We start from the raw sequence: 14,682 nt of genomic DNA, 5'->3' as shown, positions 1-14,682 counted from the left end.
CCATTGGGGTTCAACCTATTGTGTTTGAAGCGCTGAAAAGGACCCTCCTATCCCCTCTCCTTGGTTCATTGGAGGCCTCTGGGGGTGGCATTGGGAGCTCTGGGCAGTTAGTCTTCACCTGTTGGACCCATACCTATATGACCCCAGATACTGCTTGGGTGTCCTTGGGGCCTCAGTTTCCCCTGAGGGGAAATTTCCTGTCAGCTTTCAACATATGGCACAGCATAGCCCAGCACAGGGCTGGGAAGTGAACAAAGCCCAAGGGTACCCAGCTCTTGGCTGAGGCCCATCCCTACCACCACCCCCAGCACCTTCTCTGTGGTTGGAGCTAATACCTATTGTATAGGGTTATTGGGAAGCTTTCATGACCTAAGAAGCTCATAAAGGGCATACTTTCTGTCCTAGGAACCATGCCCCCCTGAGCCCTCCCTGAAACCTCAGTGGGACAATTTATTATTTATACCCATTTCAAGGAAAGGGAGACTGAGGCTCAGAGAGAGTCAGTGGCTTGGGGGAGTTGGGATTTGAACTCTGGTCTCCATACACCCTGTTTTCTTTGCTTTAGGGAGCCTGAAAGGTCCAGTGGAGACCAGAGCCCTGGAAGTGGGAGTGATGTCCTATGGCCAGCCATGGACCTTTGTCCCACACTGCTTAACCCAGAACAGCACAAAAAAACTGCATTCCAGACAGTTTTGGACAAAGCCAGTGCAATTTGAAAACTGTAGAGGGAAAAAGAGAACTAATTACTAGATACTGCAGTAATTCCACTCATAGGAATTAAAAATAGGTGTTCAGCCTGACCAGGTGGTGGCACAGTGGATAGAGCATCGGACTGGGATGCGGAGGACCCAGGTTCAAGACCCCGAGGTCGCCAGCTTAAGCTCGGGCTCATCTGGTTTGAGCAAAACTCACCAGCTTGGACCCAAGGTCACTGGCTCAAACAAGGGGTTACTCGGTCTGCTGAAGCCCCACAGTTAAGGCACATATGAGAAAGCAATCAATGAACAACTAAGGTGTCGCAACGAAAAACTGATGATTGATGTTTCTCATCTCTCTCTGTTCCTGTCTGTCTGTCCCTATCTGTCCCTCTCTCTGGCTCTGTAAAAAAAAAAAAAAAAAAAAAAAAAGGTGTTCAAACAAAAACTTGCACATGAATGTTCACAGTAGCCAAAAGGTGGAAACAACCCAAGTGTCCATGGGGGGATGAATGGATAAACAGAACATGATTTATCACACAAAGGGATATTACTGAGCCTTGAAAAGGAGTGCAGCACTGACACTCACTACATCATGGATGGACCTTAAACACATGATGCTCAGTGAGAAGCCAGACACATAAAGCCACACAGTGTGTGATTCTACTTATATGAAATGTTCAGGACAGCCAAATCCACAGAGACAGAAAGTAGGTTAGTGGTTGCCAGGAGCTAGGGGAGGAAGATGTGGAATGACTGCCGATGGGGATGGAGTTTCTGTTTGGGGTGATGAGAAAGTTCTAGAATTGGTTAGAGGTGGTGGTTGCACAACATTATGAATGCACTAAATGCCACTGAGCTGTTGACTTAAAAATGGTTCATGTTAGGCCCTGGCCGGTTAGCTCAGTGGTATAGCGTCGGCCTGGCGTGCAGAAGTCCCGGGTTCGATTCCCGGCCAGGGCACACAGGAGAAGCACCCATCTGCTTCTCCACCCCTCCCCCTCTCCTTCCTCTCTGTCTCTCTCTTCCCCTCCCGCAGCCAAGGCTCCATTGGAGCAAAGTTGGCCCGGGCGCTGAGGATGGCTCTGTGGCCTCTGCCTCAGGTGCTAGAATGGCTCTGATTGCGGCAGAGCGACGCCCCAGATGGGCAGAGCATCGTCCCCTGGTGGGCATGCTGGGTGGATCCCAGTCGGGCGCATGCGGGAGTCTGTCTGACTGCCTCCCCGTTTCCAACTTCAGAAAAATACAAAAATAAAAATTAAAAAAATGGTTCATTTTATGTTCTGGGAAAAAAGGATCAGATCTGGGCATTGGCATGATTCTGCAAAGGGGTGTCAGGCACAGGCCAGCATTAGCAGGAGACATATAGGGCCACAGGTGGGGTGAACGTCCGACAGACTTTCTTGCCATTTTTGCAGTTGTTGGGAAAAGGCAATAGGGTAAGGAGTGTGGGTGTCCAGGGCCCTGCCCGTCACTCACTACAAGGCTCAGATCCCTCATTCTCCATCTGTGACAGCCTTGCTGCCCTCTAAGCTTCCTTCAGGGTGGCCTGTGGAGTGGGGTCTCTGTATGCCACAGAATAGGCTGGGTAGCAGGTTGGTCCTACGAACTCTGCCCCACCCTGGGTCTGGGGTCCCAGTTTGATGATCACTTCTTGTGCCCTGGCCCAGAACCTCCCAACTGGCCCATATACTATGTGGCTGTGTCTTCTAAACACAGCCCTCCTGCAAACAGAAAACACCTGGTATAGCAATTACCATGGCCCTCCTTTACTCCTGTGGTCTCGAGACCCAGCACAGAGCAAGACACGGCGGAGAAAGTGCTAAGTGAACAGGCAGGTGGACAGAACAGACCAATAGATGGCAGCAGAGCCAACAACAGTGGAGCTAGAAGGACCCACGGGCTTCTGGGCTTTGAGCTTTTCCCTAGCACTGATTTCAGCAAAGGCCTCATGGGCACTTTCCACTAACCTAAAGATCCTGTGCAGGCCACCAGAAGAGTAATCGCCTTGTCTTGATTTTCAGGGGACTTTCCAATTTCAGCACTGAAAGTCCTGCATCCCTAGGAACCCTTCGAACCAGGTAGACCCGGATAGCTGCTTACCCCAGCTGCTTGTCTTCAGGAGCTACAGAAGAGAATGAAAAAGCCCACAGGCCAGAGGTCAGGAGGGCATGAGTTCTGGTCCCTGCTCGGCCATCCAGTCATGTCCCTAATGATTCAGAATCCAGAGTCCTTATATATTGGAGCGATATCTGAATCTGTTAAATCTCTCCTTGCTTCAAACAAACAAACAAGAATGAAAAACAAAAGACACTGTCATGGACTGAATGAATTGTGTCCCCCATATTTATAAGTTGAAACCCTGTCCCCCAGGACCTCAGGATCTGTTTGTATCTGGAATTGGTTAAAGAAGTGATTCAGTTAAAATGGGGTCATGCGGGTGGGCCTTAGTCCAATATGACTTGTGTCCCTATAAGAAGAGATTTGAACACATAGAAGGATGCCGGGGTATATGCGCACAGTGGAGACACAGAGAGAAGATACCCATCTGCAAACCAAGGAGGCCTAAGAAGGAACCAGTCCTGCAAATCAACAAAGACAGAAAGTGGACCTGTGGTCGCCAGGGGCTGGGGAGGGTGGGGGACTGCCTGCTAATGAGAATGGGGCTTCTTTCAGGGGGAGGATAAAATATTCTAAAATTGATGGTTATACAACCCTGTGAATATATTTTAAAAATCAAAGTGTACACATTAAGCAGATAAATTGCATGGTATGTCAATACTATCTCAATAAAACTGTCTAAAAATTCTTTAGGACTTAAGAAGAAATTGAATGTGAATTTTATTTAATTCAGTGGCGTTTTCAACATTTGTGACTTGAATAAAAAGTGCATTAATGCCGATTTTCGCAAATGGCATTGGCTAATCAATTGGGCATATGTTTTAATGAGACACTAAACATTAGTTCATTCAACAAATGTTCATTGTGTGTGTAGTGTAGGGATTTACAAACTATGGCCTTTAGGCCAAGTCCAGCCTACTGTATGTTTTTGTACAGCCCTTGAGATAAGAATGGCTTCACATTTTTAAGTGATCAGACAGAGGGGATGGGGATAAGAAGAATTAAGTTTCATGACACATGCAAATGATATGAAATTCAAATTTCAGTGTCTATAAATAAAGTTTTATTGGCATGAAGCCATGCCCATATGGCTGCTTTCAAGCTACGACAGCAGAGTTGAATAGCTGTGACAGAGATCCTCTGGTCTGCAAGGCTGAAAATAATAACTTTCTGTCCCTTTACAGAAATTGTCTGCTGACAGGTGTGGTGTATGCAAGGTCTGGAATGGAGAGGGTCATGGGGAAAGGCAGTCTCAAGGACAGGCTGTGACCAAGGTCACTGTGTCCTGGAGAGCAGGTGGGAGCTGGACCAGGACCAGGAGGAAGCACCTGGTGGCCTGCCAAGGCTTGCCCCTTGCACAGGCACAAAGCAGAGCTGCCTGTCACTGGGCCCAAAATAGTGCAGGACAGGACAAGGACATGGGAGAGGTGATTCCGGGACAGCCAGAGCCTTAACTGGCCACCCAGACACCTTGGTCGTTATGAGAACAGTAGCAATAGGGTGACCAACTCAAAAAATCATGTCAGTGAGGATGTGGAGAAATCGGAGCCCTCGTGTACTGCTGATGGGAATGAAAAATGGGGCAGCCGCTATGGAAAAAGAGTTTGGAGATTTCTCAAAAAATTAAATACAGAATTATCATGCGATCTAACAATTCTACTTTTAGATGGAGTTACATTTTAAAGCCATGTCTCAAACAGATATTTGCACACCCATGTCCACAGCAGCATTATTCACAATAGCCAAAAGGTAGAAACACCCAAATGTCTATCAACAGATGAATGGATAAACAAAATGTGGTTCATCCAGACAATAAAATATTATTCAGGCCCTGGCCGGTTGGCTCAGCGGTAGAGTGTCGGCCTGGCGTGTGGGGGACCCGGGTTCGATTCCCGGCCAGGGCGCATAGGAGAGGCGCCCATTTGCTTCTCCACCACCCCCCTCCTTCCTCTCGGTCTCTCTCTTCCCCTCCCGCAGCCAAGGCTCCATTGGAGCAAAGATGGCCCGGGCGCTGGGGATGGCTCCTTGGCCTCTGCCCCAGGCGCTAGAGTGGCTCTGGTCACGGCAGAGCGACGCCCCGGAGGGGCAGAGCATCGCCCCCTGGTGGGCAGAGCATCGCCCCTGGTGGGCGTACCGGGAGTCTGTCTGACTGTCTCTTCCCGTTTCTATCTTCAGAAAAGAAAAAGAAAAAAAAAATTATTCAGCCATAAAAAGAAATTCTGATACCTGCTACAATGTGGATGAAAATTTTTTTCTTAATTAAATGAGAAATGGGGAGGCAGAGACAGACTCCCGCATGTTCCTCAACCAGGATCCACCCAGCAAGCCCCCCATTGGGTGCTCTGCCTATCTGGGGCCACTGCTCCATTGCTTGGCAACCAAGCTATTCTAGCGCCCCAGGCGAGGCCATGGGGCCATCCTCAGCACCCAGGGCCAACTTGCTCAAACCATTCAAGCCATGGCTGTGGGAGAAGGGGGCTGGTGGTGGAGAAGCAGATGGTCACCTCTCCTGTGTGCCCTGACCAGGAATCGAACCTGGGACTTCCACATGCTGGGTAGACACTCCACCCCTGAACCAACTGGCCAGCAACCATGGATGAAATCTTGAAGACATTATGCTCAGTGAAATAAGCCAGAAACAAAAGGCCAAATTCTGTATAAGTCCCTAGATGAGATCCCTAGAGGAGTCAGATCCATAGAGACAGAAAGTAGATAGTGGATACCAAGGGCTGGGGAAGGAGATGAGACGTTAAAGTTTAATGAGGACAGAGGTTCAGTTTGGGAAGATGAGGAAGTTCTGGAGATGGATGGTGGAGATGGTTGCACAATGTGAATGTGCTGAATGCCACTGGCTGGGATGCTTAAAAATGGTTAAGATGGTCAGTTTTATGTTGTTTGTATTTTACCACAATTAAAAAGAATGAGAACAGAGTAACCACCTTATCCTAGTTTGCCCAGAACTTTCCAGTTTGAGCACTGAAAGTTCCCTGTCCTGAGAAACCCGTCCCAGGGAAACTGGCACAGTTGGTCATCCTGGTCAAAGCCAACCATCCTGAGAGATCAGATTATTCTATGACCTGTCTCTCTAGGACTTAGAGAGGGAAATCAACCTGCCCAAGGTCACTCACTCAGCAAAGCTGAGATTTAAACTTATTTTTTTTTAGGTGAAAGAATGGGAGATAGTGAGGCAGAGTTCCACATAGGCCTTAACCAAGATCCACCCTGCAACTCCATCTGGCTTGAGTACCAAGCTATTTTTAGCACCTGGGGCCACACTTGAACCCATTGAGCCACTGGCTGCAGAAGAGGAAGAGAGAGAGAAAGGAGAGAGGGAGGGGGGAGAAACAGATGTTCACTTCTCCTGTGTGCTCTGACTGGGAATTGAACCTGAATGTCCATACACTGGGCTGATGCTCTATGCACCAAGCCACCAGCCAGGGCCAGATTTAAATTTTTAAAATTTATTTTTAGAGAGAGAGGAAGAGGGAGGGAGAGAGAGAGAGAGAGAGAGAGAGAGAGAGAGAGAGAGAGAGAGATTTTCACTTATTCAAGCATTCATTGGTTGAGTTTTGTTTGTGCCCTACTCAGGGATTGAATTCGCAACTTTGGCATATCAGGATGATGTTCTAACCAATTGAGCTACCTGGCCCAGGCCAGCAAAGCTGAGATTTAAACTCAAGTCTGTCAGATGCTGACCTCATGGCCTTCTGCAGCCGAGAAAGCATGACCAAGCTGTTCACCCTCACCCTATCTGGACTTCCATCTTCTTAGCCATATTACAAAAGAGTTCTCTCTTTAGGCCCTGGCCGGTTGGCTCAGCGGTAGAGCGTCGGCCTAGCGTGCGGAGGACCCGGGTTCGATTCCCGGCCAGGGCACACAGGAGAAGCGCCCATTTGCTTCTCCACCCCTCCGCCGCGCTTTCCTCTCTGTCTCTCTCTTCCCCTCCCGCAGCCAAGGCTCCATTGGAGCAAAGATGGCCCGGGCGCTGGGCATGGCTCTGTGGCCTCTGCCTCAGGCGCTAGAGTGGCTCTGGTCGCAATATGGCGACGCCCAGGATGGGCAGAGCATCGCCCCCTGGTGGGCAGAGCACCGCCCCTGGTGGGCGTGCCGGGTGGATCCCGGTCGGGCGCATGCGGGAGTCTGTCTGACTGTCTCTCCCTATTTCCAGCTTCAGAAAAATGAAAAAAAAAAAAAAAAAAAGTTCTCTCTTTCCTCCTAGAATCACCTGAGGGGCCCAGAGAACCTGGCTCCAATGCCGCCACAGCTGAATGACTCTGGCCACAGTTATAGCATCACTAACCTATACCTTTCTGAAGCACCAGCCCTCCCCAGACACAACCTGAGACAAACCCACTGCTCCCCCTCTCATTTCCACCAAGGATCCCCTGGGGTGTAACCTTGGTCACACCAGGATGGAACAGCTCAGAGCATGAGTGTGTGGCTCTATAATCCAGCTGCCTCGGCCACTTCCTGAAGTGATGTAATGTATCACCTCAGTGACTCAGTTTCCTCACATGTGTACTAAGTACATTCATCTCTGTGGTGCTCTTCCCGTAGGCTGGCCCTGTGAGCATGGGGTGGGGATGAAGCACTGGCACCTGCTGGACACCCATTCGGTGATCAAGAGGGCCTGGAATTCCCTCCACCACTCTCTGTCACAAGTACAATTTATTCTGATGTGCAGATGAGAGAACTGTGGCAAAATCCCTTGCCCAAGACCTCATACAAAGGTAGAGAGAGGGTTCCGAGCCAGGTGGGTGTCCATTGTGGGTCCTTCAGAGGTCCCTTCTAAAGCCACTCCTTCCCCTCCTGCCCTCACAATGAGGGTCAGGGCCAAAGATCCCCAGATGACGACTCTTGCATTTATTAGTTTTTCTTACAAGTCTTGCTTATTTTTATTGATTTTTAACTAAATTCGTTTGTAGAGGAAACTTTTTATCTTTTTTTTTTTGGATTTTTCTGAAGCTGGAAATGGGGAGGCGGTCAGACAGACTCCTGCATGTGCCCGACCGGGATCCACCTGGCATGCCCACCAGGGGACGATGCTCTGCCCATTCAGGGCGTCGCTCTGTTGCAACCAGAGCCATTCTAGCGCCCGAGGCAGAGGCCACAGAGCCATCCTCAGCGCCCGGGCCAACTTTGCTGCGGGAGGGGAAGAGAGAGACAGAGAGGAAGGAGAGGGGGAGGGGTGGAGAAGCAGATGGGCGCTTCTCCTGTGTGCCCTGGCCGGGAATCGAACCCGGGTCCCCCGCACGCCAGGCCGACGCTCTACCACTGAGCCAACCGGCCAGGGCCTGTAGAGGAAACTTTATGGAGGCATTGGTGTTGCTAGGAAAACCTGTTTTCTGATACACATTAGAATGAAGCACCTAACAACTAAAGTTAGAATGTCTGCTCACTTATCACCTAAAACCAGCCCCAGGAATGCCCAGTGCTCAGCCCAGGAAACCTTTAAGGCCAAGAACAATCTCAGAGCAGTGGTTCTCAGTGGAGGGTGATCCTGCTCCCAGGGGACACTGAGCAATGTCTGGGGACATCTGTGTTTGTCACAACTGGGGATGCTCCTGGCATTACAAGAGTAGGGCCAGGGATGCTGCTTAACACCCCACAGTACCCAGGACAGCCCCCCAAAGAGAATGACCCAGCCCCAATGTCCAAGTGCAGAGGGGAGTTTCTGTCCTAAGGGTAGAGAATTGACTCAAACTTCTATCCCTGGAGGTGCTTTGAGTAGTGTGACTGACTATGCAGAGAAGGCCCCAGGAAGGAGCTGAGTGAGAGACCAGGACAGGGATAGACCCTGACACACAAAGCCATGTGCCACCATCCTGTGGCTGTCACTTGCCTGGGCCAAGTCTTCTCCCTCCCTGAGGGACATGGTTAGGCCAGACCTGGCCATGGCCCCTCTTCCTTGGTCTCTGCAGGGTCCTGGGGTGCCAGCCATCCCACCACATGGAGAGGTACCTCTGCCACAGGGTTGCTGAAGGTTGAGGTGGGTGGACAGGAACCTACTGAGCCCTGCACTGAAAGTTGGCCCCTTTGCAGCTCCCTCAGCTACAAAGCCAGTCTAAAGCCCCAACCCAGCCAACACAGACAGATATACGGTCAGGCGACCTTCCATACAAAGTGCCCCAACTGACAACCCTCAGCGCCAGGACGCTCACCCCACCAGCTCTGTCCTGGGCCCTGCCCCAAATATGCTCACAGCTGTGAAGGGGGGGAAAAAATGAAATTCATAGCACTGATGGAGGAAGAGGCCCCGGGAGGTGTTGGGCAGGCTGCAGGGTCCATATCCCTGCCCCTTTCATCCTCACTCTATTCCAGCCTCCCCCCACTCCAAGCATTTGCCACTCACATCAATTATCACTCAGCCAACTCTCTTAATCAGCAGTTACTCTACTGGCACCCACACCCCTGCATATGTCCCAACAGAGCCAGAGCAGTCACCTCCAAAGGTCATCCCTACTGCCCATCCTCCCAGCTGAGGAGGTGTTCTTGGGGTCAGCCTGGGGGTGGAGGGCTGTTTTCCAGTGACTGGGAGAGGAGTGGGCTGACAAGGACAGACAGGGATGGCTGATAACCTCAACCACCGCATGCCCTCCACCATCGCCTAGGAGCCCCCCAAATCCACCTAGCACATTCTGGTAGTCTGAGGGTACCCAAGAATGACCTCATTGCCTCCCTATTCCCTTGAAGCTTCTCTGATGTTCAACAAGGTCACCAAACAACTAAGTCTCAGGGAGGGGATGGGGTGGGGCAGCTCTCAAAGCAGAGGTATCTTGGGGTTCAGTAGATGCAAACAGGGCTTACTCTGCATGGGCCTGTAAGTCCCCCTGTAAAGACCTTCAAAATATAAAACACCAGGAGGCAGGGGGACACCAGGGTATCTGGGGACAGGGGTAGGTGCAGGGGAGTGAAGGAGCCTCAACCTCAATCTGTGCCGTTCACTCCCCAAGTGGAGTTAGCACTGTCGCCACATCACAAGACACACATGCATTCTGGAATTACCTGTCCCCAGGCGGGGGGTCCCTGGCTCTGTTCCTTCTAGGACACAGAGAACAGATGAGGAGGAGGCTCAGCCCCCTTCTCCTCCCCTTCCTCCTCGCTGCCCTCTTCCCCACTGGGATGGGCCCCCAAACTGCCTGGGACAGTTAAGTGCCACCAAGGCTGTGTTTCAGAGTCCTTTGCATGGGTATGTAGTTTACACCACTGTTCTGTGTCTCACTTTTCAGGCCGCTGGGTGGGGTCAGGTGGAGGGTTGAGGGGAGATGGTTTTGGTACTTACTTTTCTTTTTCTCTCACAACAAGGGGGGCTAAAGGTCTCAGGGGCTGAAGGAGCCGCTGCGAGCTGGCAGGTCTGGCTTTATAGGAGCCAGCCCCCCCCAATCTAGGAGGATGCACCCTGGTTATTAATAGTGACAGCAGCTTCTTGCCCAAGTATGGTCAGGAGGTGATAGCTATGGGCTTGGCTGACACCTATTCATGGCAACTAGGACTGGGGAAGACGGCATGAGGACTGCCTTTTTTTTTTTTTTTTTTCTGAAGTTGGAAACGGGGAGGCAGTCAGACAGACTCCTGCATGTGCCCAACCGGGATCCACCCGGCATGCCCACCAGGGGGCGATGCTCTGCCCCTCTGGGGCGTTGCTTGCTGCAATCAGAGCCATCTAGCACCTGAGGTGGAGGCCATGGAGCCATCCTCAGCGCCCAGGGCCAACTTGTTCCAATTGAGCCATGGCTGCAGGAGAGGAGAAGAGAGAGAGAAGAGAGAGGAGGAGGGGTGGAGAAGCAGATGAGCACTTCTCCCATGCACCCTGGCTGGGAATAGAACCCAGGACATCCACATGCCGATGTGATGCTCTACTACTGAGCCAACCAGCCAGGACCTCCCTTCATTTCTTAAAACAAACAAACAAACAAAAAACTCATGCTTAGGGTAGCCAGTATGTGCTGGACCCTGATGCACCCTTTCCTTCCACACTTGTCCCCACCCTACAAGGCAATTGGAACCACTGTCCCTGAGGGAAGGCAAGACTGGTACACAGATAGGTGACATCTCTGCCAAGAGCAGATGCCCAATCAGGCTTCATTCAAACCCAGGACCATCTGACTTATCAGGTGGTGTGTAAAAATCCTAAGCTGTGATGTAAGGCCTAAAATTAGGGCTTCCTGTGATGTTAGTAGAAGCAGGAGGTCCCCACTGGTCTCCCCACCACACTTCTCACAGAGGAGGTCTGCTTGCCAAACACCCTCCTGAGCGAGGGACAGGGCACAGTGGCTGCTGATCCCCAAGTAGCAGGTTTCACATCTTCGCCAGCCCGTGGAGTCATTCACATCAGTTACTATGATCAATGTCAGTGTGTGCTGATGTCCATTTGGAGAACTTTGGTGTTCGAGCTTGGCCCATCTCTGAGACTCTGATTTGATTAGCTGTACCATCAATACTTATGCACTTGACTGCCAGTTCCCTCTACAAGTTCCCACTTAATCCTTCTGACACCTTGGATGGGAAAAGGAGAAATTACCTTTTTGCAGCTGGAACTTTGAGGCCAGGAGAGGCTAACATGCTGCTAGAGATCACTCTGCAATTTAGGGGTAGGACCAGCAACAGAAGCAGCACCTCCCTCCTTCACCCTGCTGTGCATGAGCTTTGCTTTGAGACAAACACCTTCCAAAATGCTTCACACACATTGCAGCCAAATCCTAACCTACAGACAGGTCTGACCTGACTCCTGCCAGCTGGAGGGATGGAATTCATGGATCTTGCATTTACTGCCTCCAACCCATCTTACAAAGCAGCCCAGAAGACATCTCCATTTGCAAAAAGCAAAACCAGATGGCAGGGAGTCCTCACTCCACAGATTTGCTGAGTGGTCCACTCTCCCCAGAGAAAAAAGATGATGGCCAAGAGCTAAATACACCCCCATCACAATCCCAGAAGGAAAAGAGAATGAAGGCATACCAAAAAGACAAGGTGCTAAGAAGGAAAACAAGCCGAAGTTAAATAGTTCAGTAAGGTGGCAAGTGGTTACAGTGCGCTTCTCTCAGTATATTAGTCAGTTACTGCTGAAGAACAAAGCACACAAACTTAGTGGCTTCAAACAACATGCACGGTACCTCAATTCCTAGAGATCAGAAATCTGATCATGGCTTACGTGGGTGTTCTGTAAGGTCTCTACAGAGGCTACAATTCAGGTGTTGGCCAGGGCCAGGTTTCATCTGAAGGCTCAATCGGGGAGGGATCCACCCTCCCCCTCCCTTTTTTTTTTTACAGAGACAGAGAGTCAGAGAGAGGGATAGACAGGGACAGACAGGAACGAGAGATGAGAAGCATCAATCATTAGTTTTTTGTTGCGCATTGCGACACCTTAGTTGTTCATTGATTGCTTTCTCATATGTGCCTTGACTGTGGGCCTTCAGCAGACCGAGTAACCCCTTGCTTGAGCCAGCGACCTTGGGTCCAAGCTAGTGAGCTTTTGCTCAAACCAGATGAGCCCACACTCAAGCTGGTGACCTCAGGGTCTCGAACCTGGGTCCTCAGCATCCCAGTCTGACGCTCTATCCATTACGCCACTGCCTGGTTAGGCCTCCCACTTTTTTTAAAGTAAGAAAATACCAACACTTTATTGTGGCCTGATCAGGCAGTGGCGCAGTGGATAGAGTGTTGGTCAGGGATGGTGAGGACCCAGGTCCAAAACCCTGAGGTTGACACCTTGAGTGCAGACTCATCAGGCTTGAGCATCGGGTCACTGGCTTGAGCATGAGATCAGAGACATGACCCCATGGTAGCTGGCTTGAGCCCAAAGGTCGCTGGCTTGAGCAAGGGGTCACTGGCATGGCTGGAGCCCCTGGGTCAAGGTACATACCTAAAAGCAATCAATGAACAACTAAGGTGCTGCAACTATGAGTTGATGCTTCTCATCTCTCCCCCTTCCTTCCTGTCTGTTCCTGTCTGACCCTCTCTTAAAAAAAAAGAAAAGAAAAAAAAAAGGAGAGGAAGTTGGCCTGGCATATGGACATCCTAGGTTCGATTCCAGGTCAGGACACACAAGCACACAAGAGAAGCGATCATCTGTTTCTCTCCCCCTCTAACTCCCCCTTCTCTCTCTCCCTACCTCCTGCAGCCAGTGGCTCAATTGGTTCAAGTGTGTCAACCTCAGGTTCCAAAAATAGCTTAGTTGATTGGACCATCTGCTCCAGGTGGGGGTTGCCAGGTGGATACTGGTCAAGGATATGGGTCCTCTCACTTAAAAAAAAGTCTTTTTTAAAAAGTTATAGTTAGCCTGACCTGTGGTGGCGCAGTGGATGAAGCGTTAACCTGGAATGCTGAGATCACCAGTTCAAAACCCTGGGCTTGCCTGGTCAATGCACATATGGGAGTTGATGTTTCCTGCTCCTCCTCCCTTCTGTCTCTCTCCTAAAAATTAATCAATAAAAAACCTTTAAAAAAAAAGCCACAGCCCTGGCCAGTTGGCTCAGTGGTGGAGCGTCGGCCTAGCGTGCGGAGGACCCGGGTTCGATTCCCGGCCAGGGCACACAGGAGAAGCACCCATCTGCTTCTCCACCCCTCCCCCTCTCCTTCCTCTCTGTCTCTCTCTTCCCCTCCCGCAGCCAAGGCTCCATTGGAGCAAAGATGGCCCGGGCGCTGGGCATGACTCTGTGGCCTCTGCCTCAGGCGCTAGAGTGGCTCTGGTCGCAACATGGCGACGCCCAGGATGGGCAGAGCATCGCCCCCTGGTGGGCAGAGCGTCGCCCCATGGTGGGTGTGCCGGGTGGATCCCGGTCGGGCGCATGCGGGAGTCTGTCTGACTGTCTCTCCCTGTTTCAAGCTTCAGAAAAATGAAAAAAAATGAAAGAAAAAAAAAAGCCACATACACAAAAAAACTGAAGTTAAAATAAAAAGGCGAAATGTGCCCCTTGGTGTACTAAACATGTCAATGTTTGAGGGCTGCTGAAGGCTTAGAACTGCAGCTCCTGGGAAGGATTTAAAGTTCAAAAGATCTCTCCTTTGACTGTGAAGATGGTGCTGGAGTAGGCGGACGTACCAACATCTACCTCCCAGAATCAAAGTGGATTACAAACTAATGTTAAGAACTATCATCTGGAAAAACCAACTTTGGACTAAACGAAGAGGACTCTTCAACCAAGGATCACTGAAGAAGCCACACCAAGACTGCTTAGTGCAGGGGTCCCCAAACTACGGCCCGCAGGCCACATGCGGCCCCCTGAGGCCATTTATCCGGCCCCCGCCGCACTTCCGGAAGGGGCACCTCTTTCATTGGTGGTCAGTGAGAGGAGCACATTGACCATCTCATTAGCCAAAAGCAGGCCCATAGTTCCCATTGAAATACTGGTCAGTTTGTTGATTTAAATTTACTTGTTCTTCATTTTAAATATTGTATTTGTTCCCATTTTGTTTTTTTAAGATCTGTGCAGTGTGCATAGGGATTTGTTCATAGTTTTTTTCATAGTCCGGCCCTCCAACGGTCTGAGGGACAGTGAACTGGCCCCCCGTGTAAAAAGTTTGGGGACCCCTGGCTTAGTGTATCCCAAGGTTCTCTTTACCATGCCAAAGTCGCAGAGCTCCAGGGAAAAGCAACTTGGTCTCATTTCTCCAGGCAGAGAACAGAGGCTCCATATCCACGCATGCTGCAAATGGCTTTTCCAGTCTACCTGAATCATTACCAGCTAGAAGCAGCGGTCACTGGGACTTGGACATGAGCTGCAAAGTATAGAATGGTGACAATCCCAGTGCCATGTGGACTTTTCCTGGATGTGGACTTTTCCTGGACTCCTGCTCCCTGTGACAGCTCCTAACAGACTGAACTGTGGTTGGGTTGCATTTTTCAGGGATTTGGCATGGTGATGGG

The sequence above is a fragment of the Saccopteryx bilineata genome, chromosome 1 (genome assembly GCF_036850765.1).
Source record: "Saccopteryx bilineata isolate mSacBil1 chromosome 1, mSacBil1_pri_phased_curated, whole genome shotgun sequence".
NCBI classification, from domain to species: Eukaryota; Metazoa; Chordata; class Mammalia; order Chiroptera; family Emballonuridae; genus Saccopteryx; species Saccopteryx bilineata.
Note: the sequence above shows the minus strand (reverse complement) of the source record.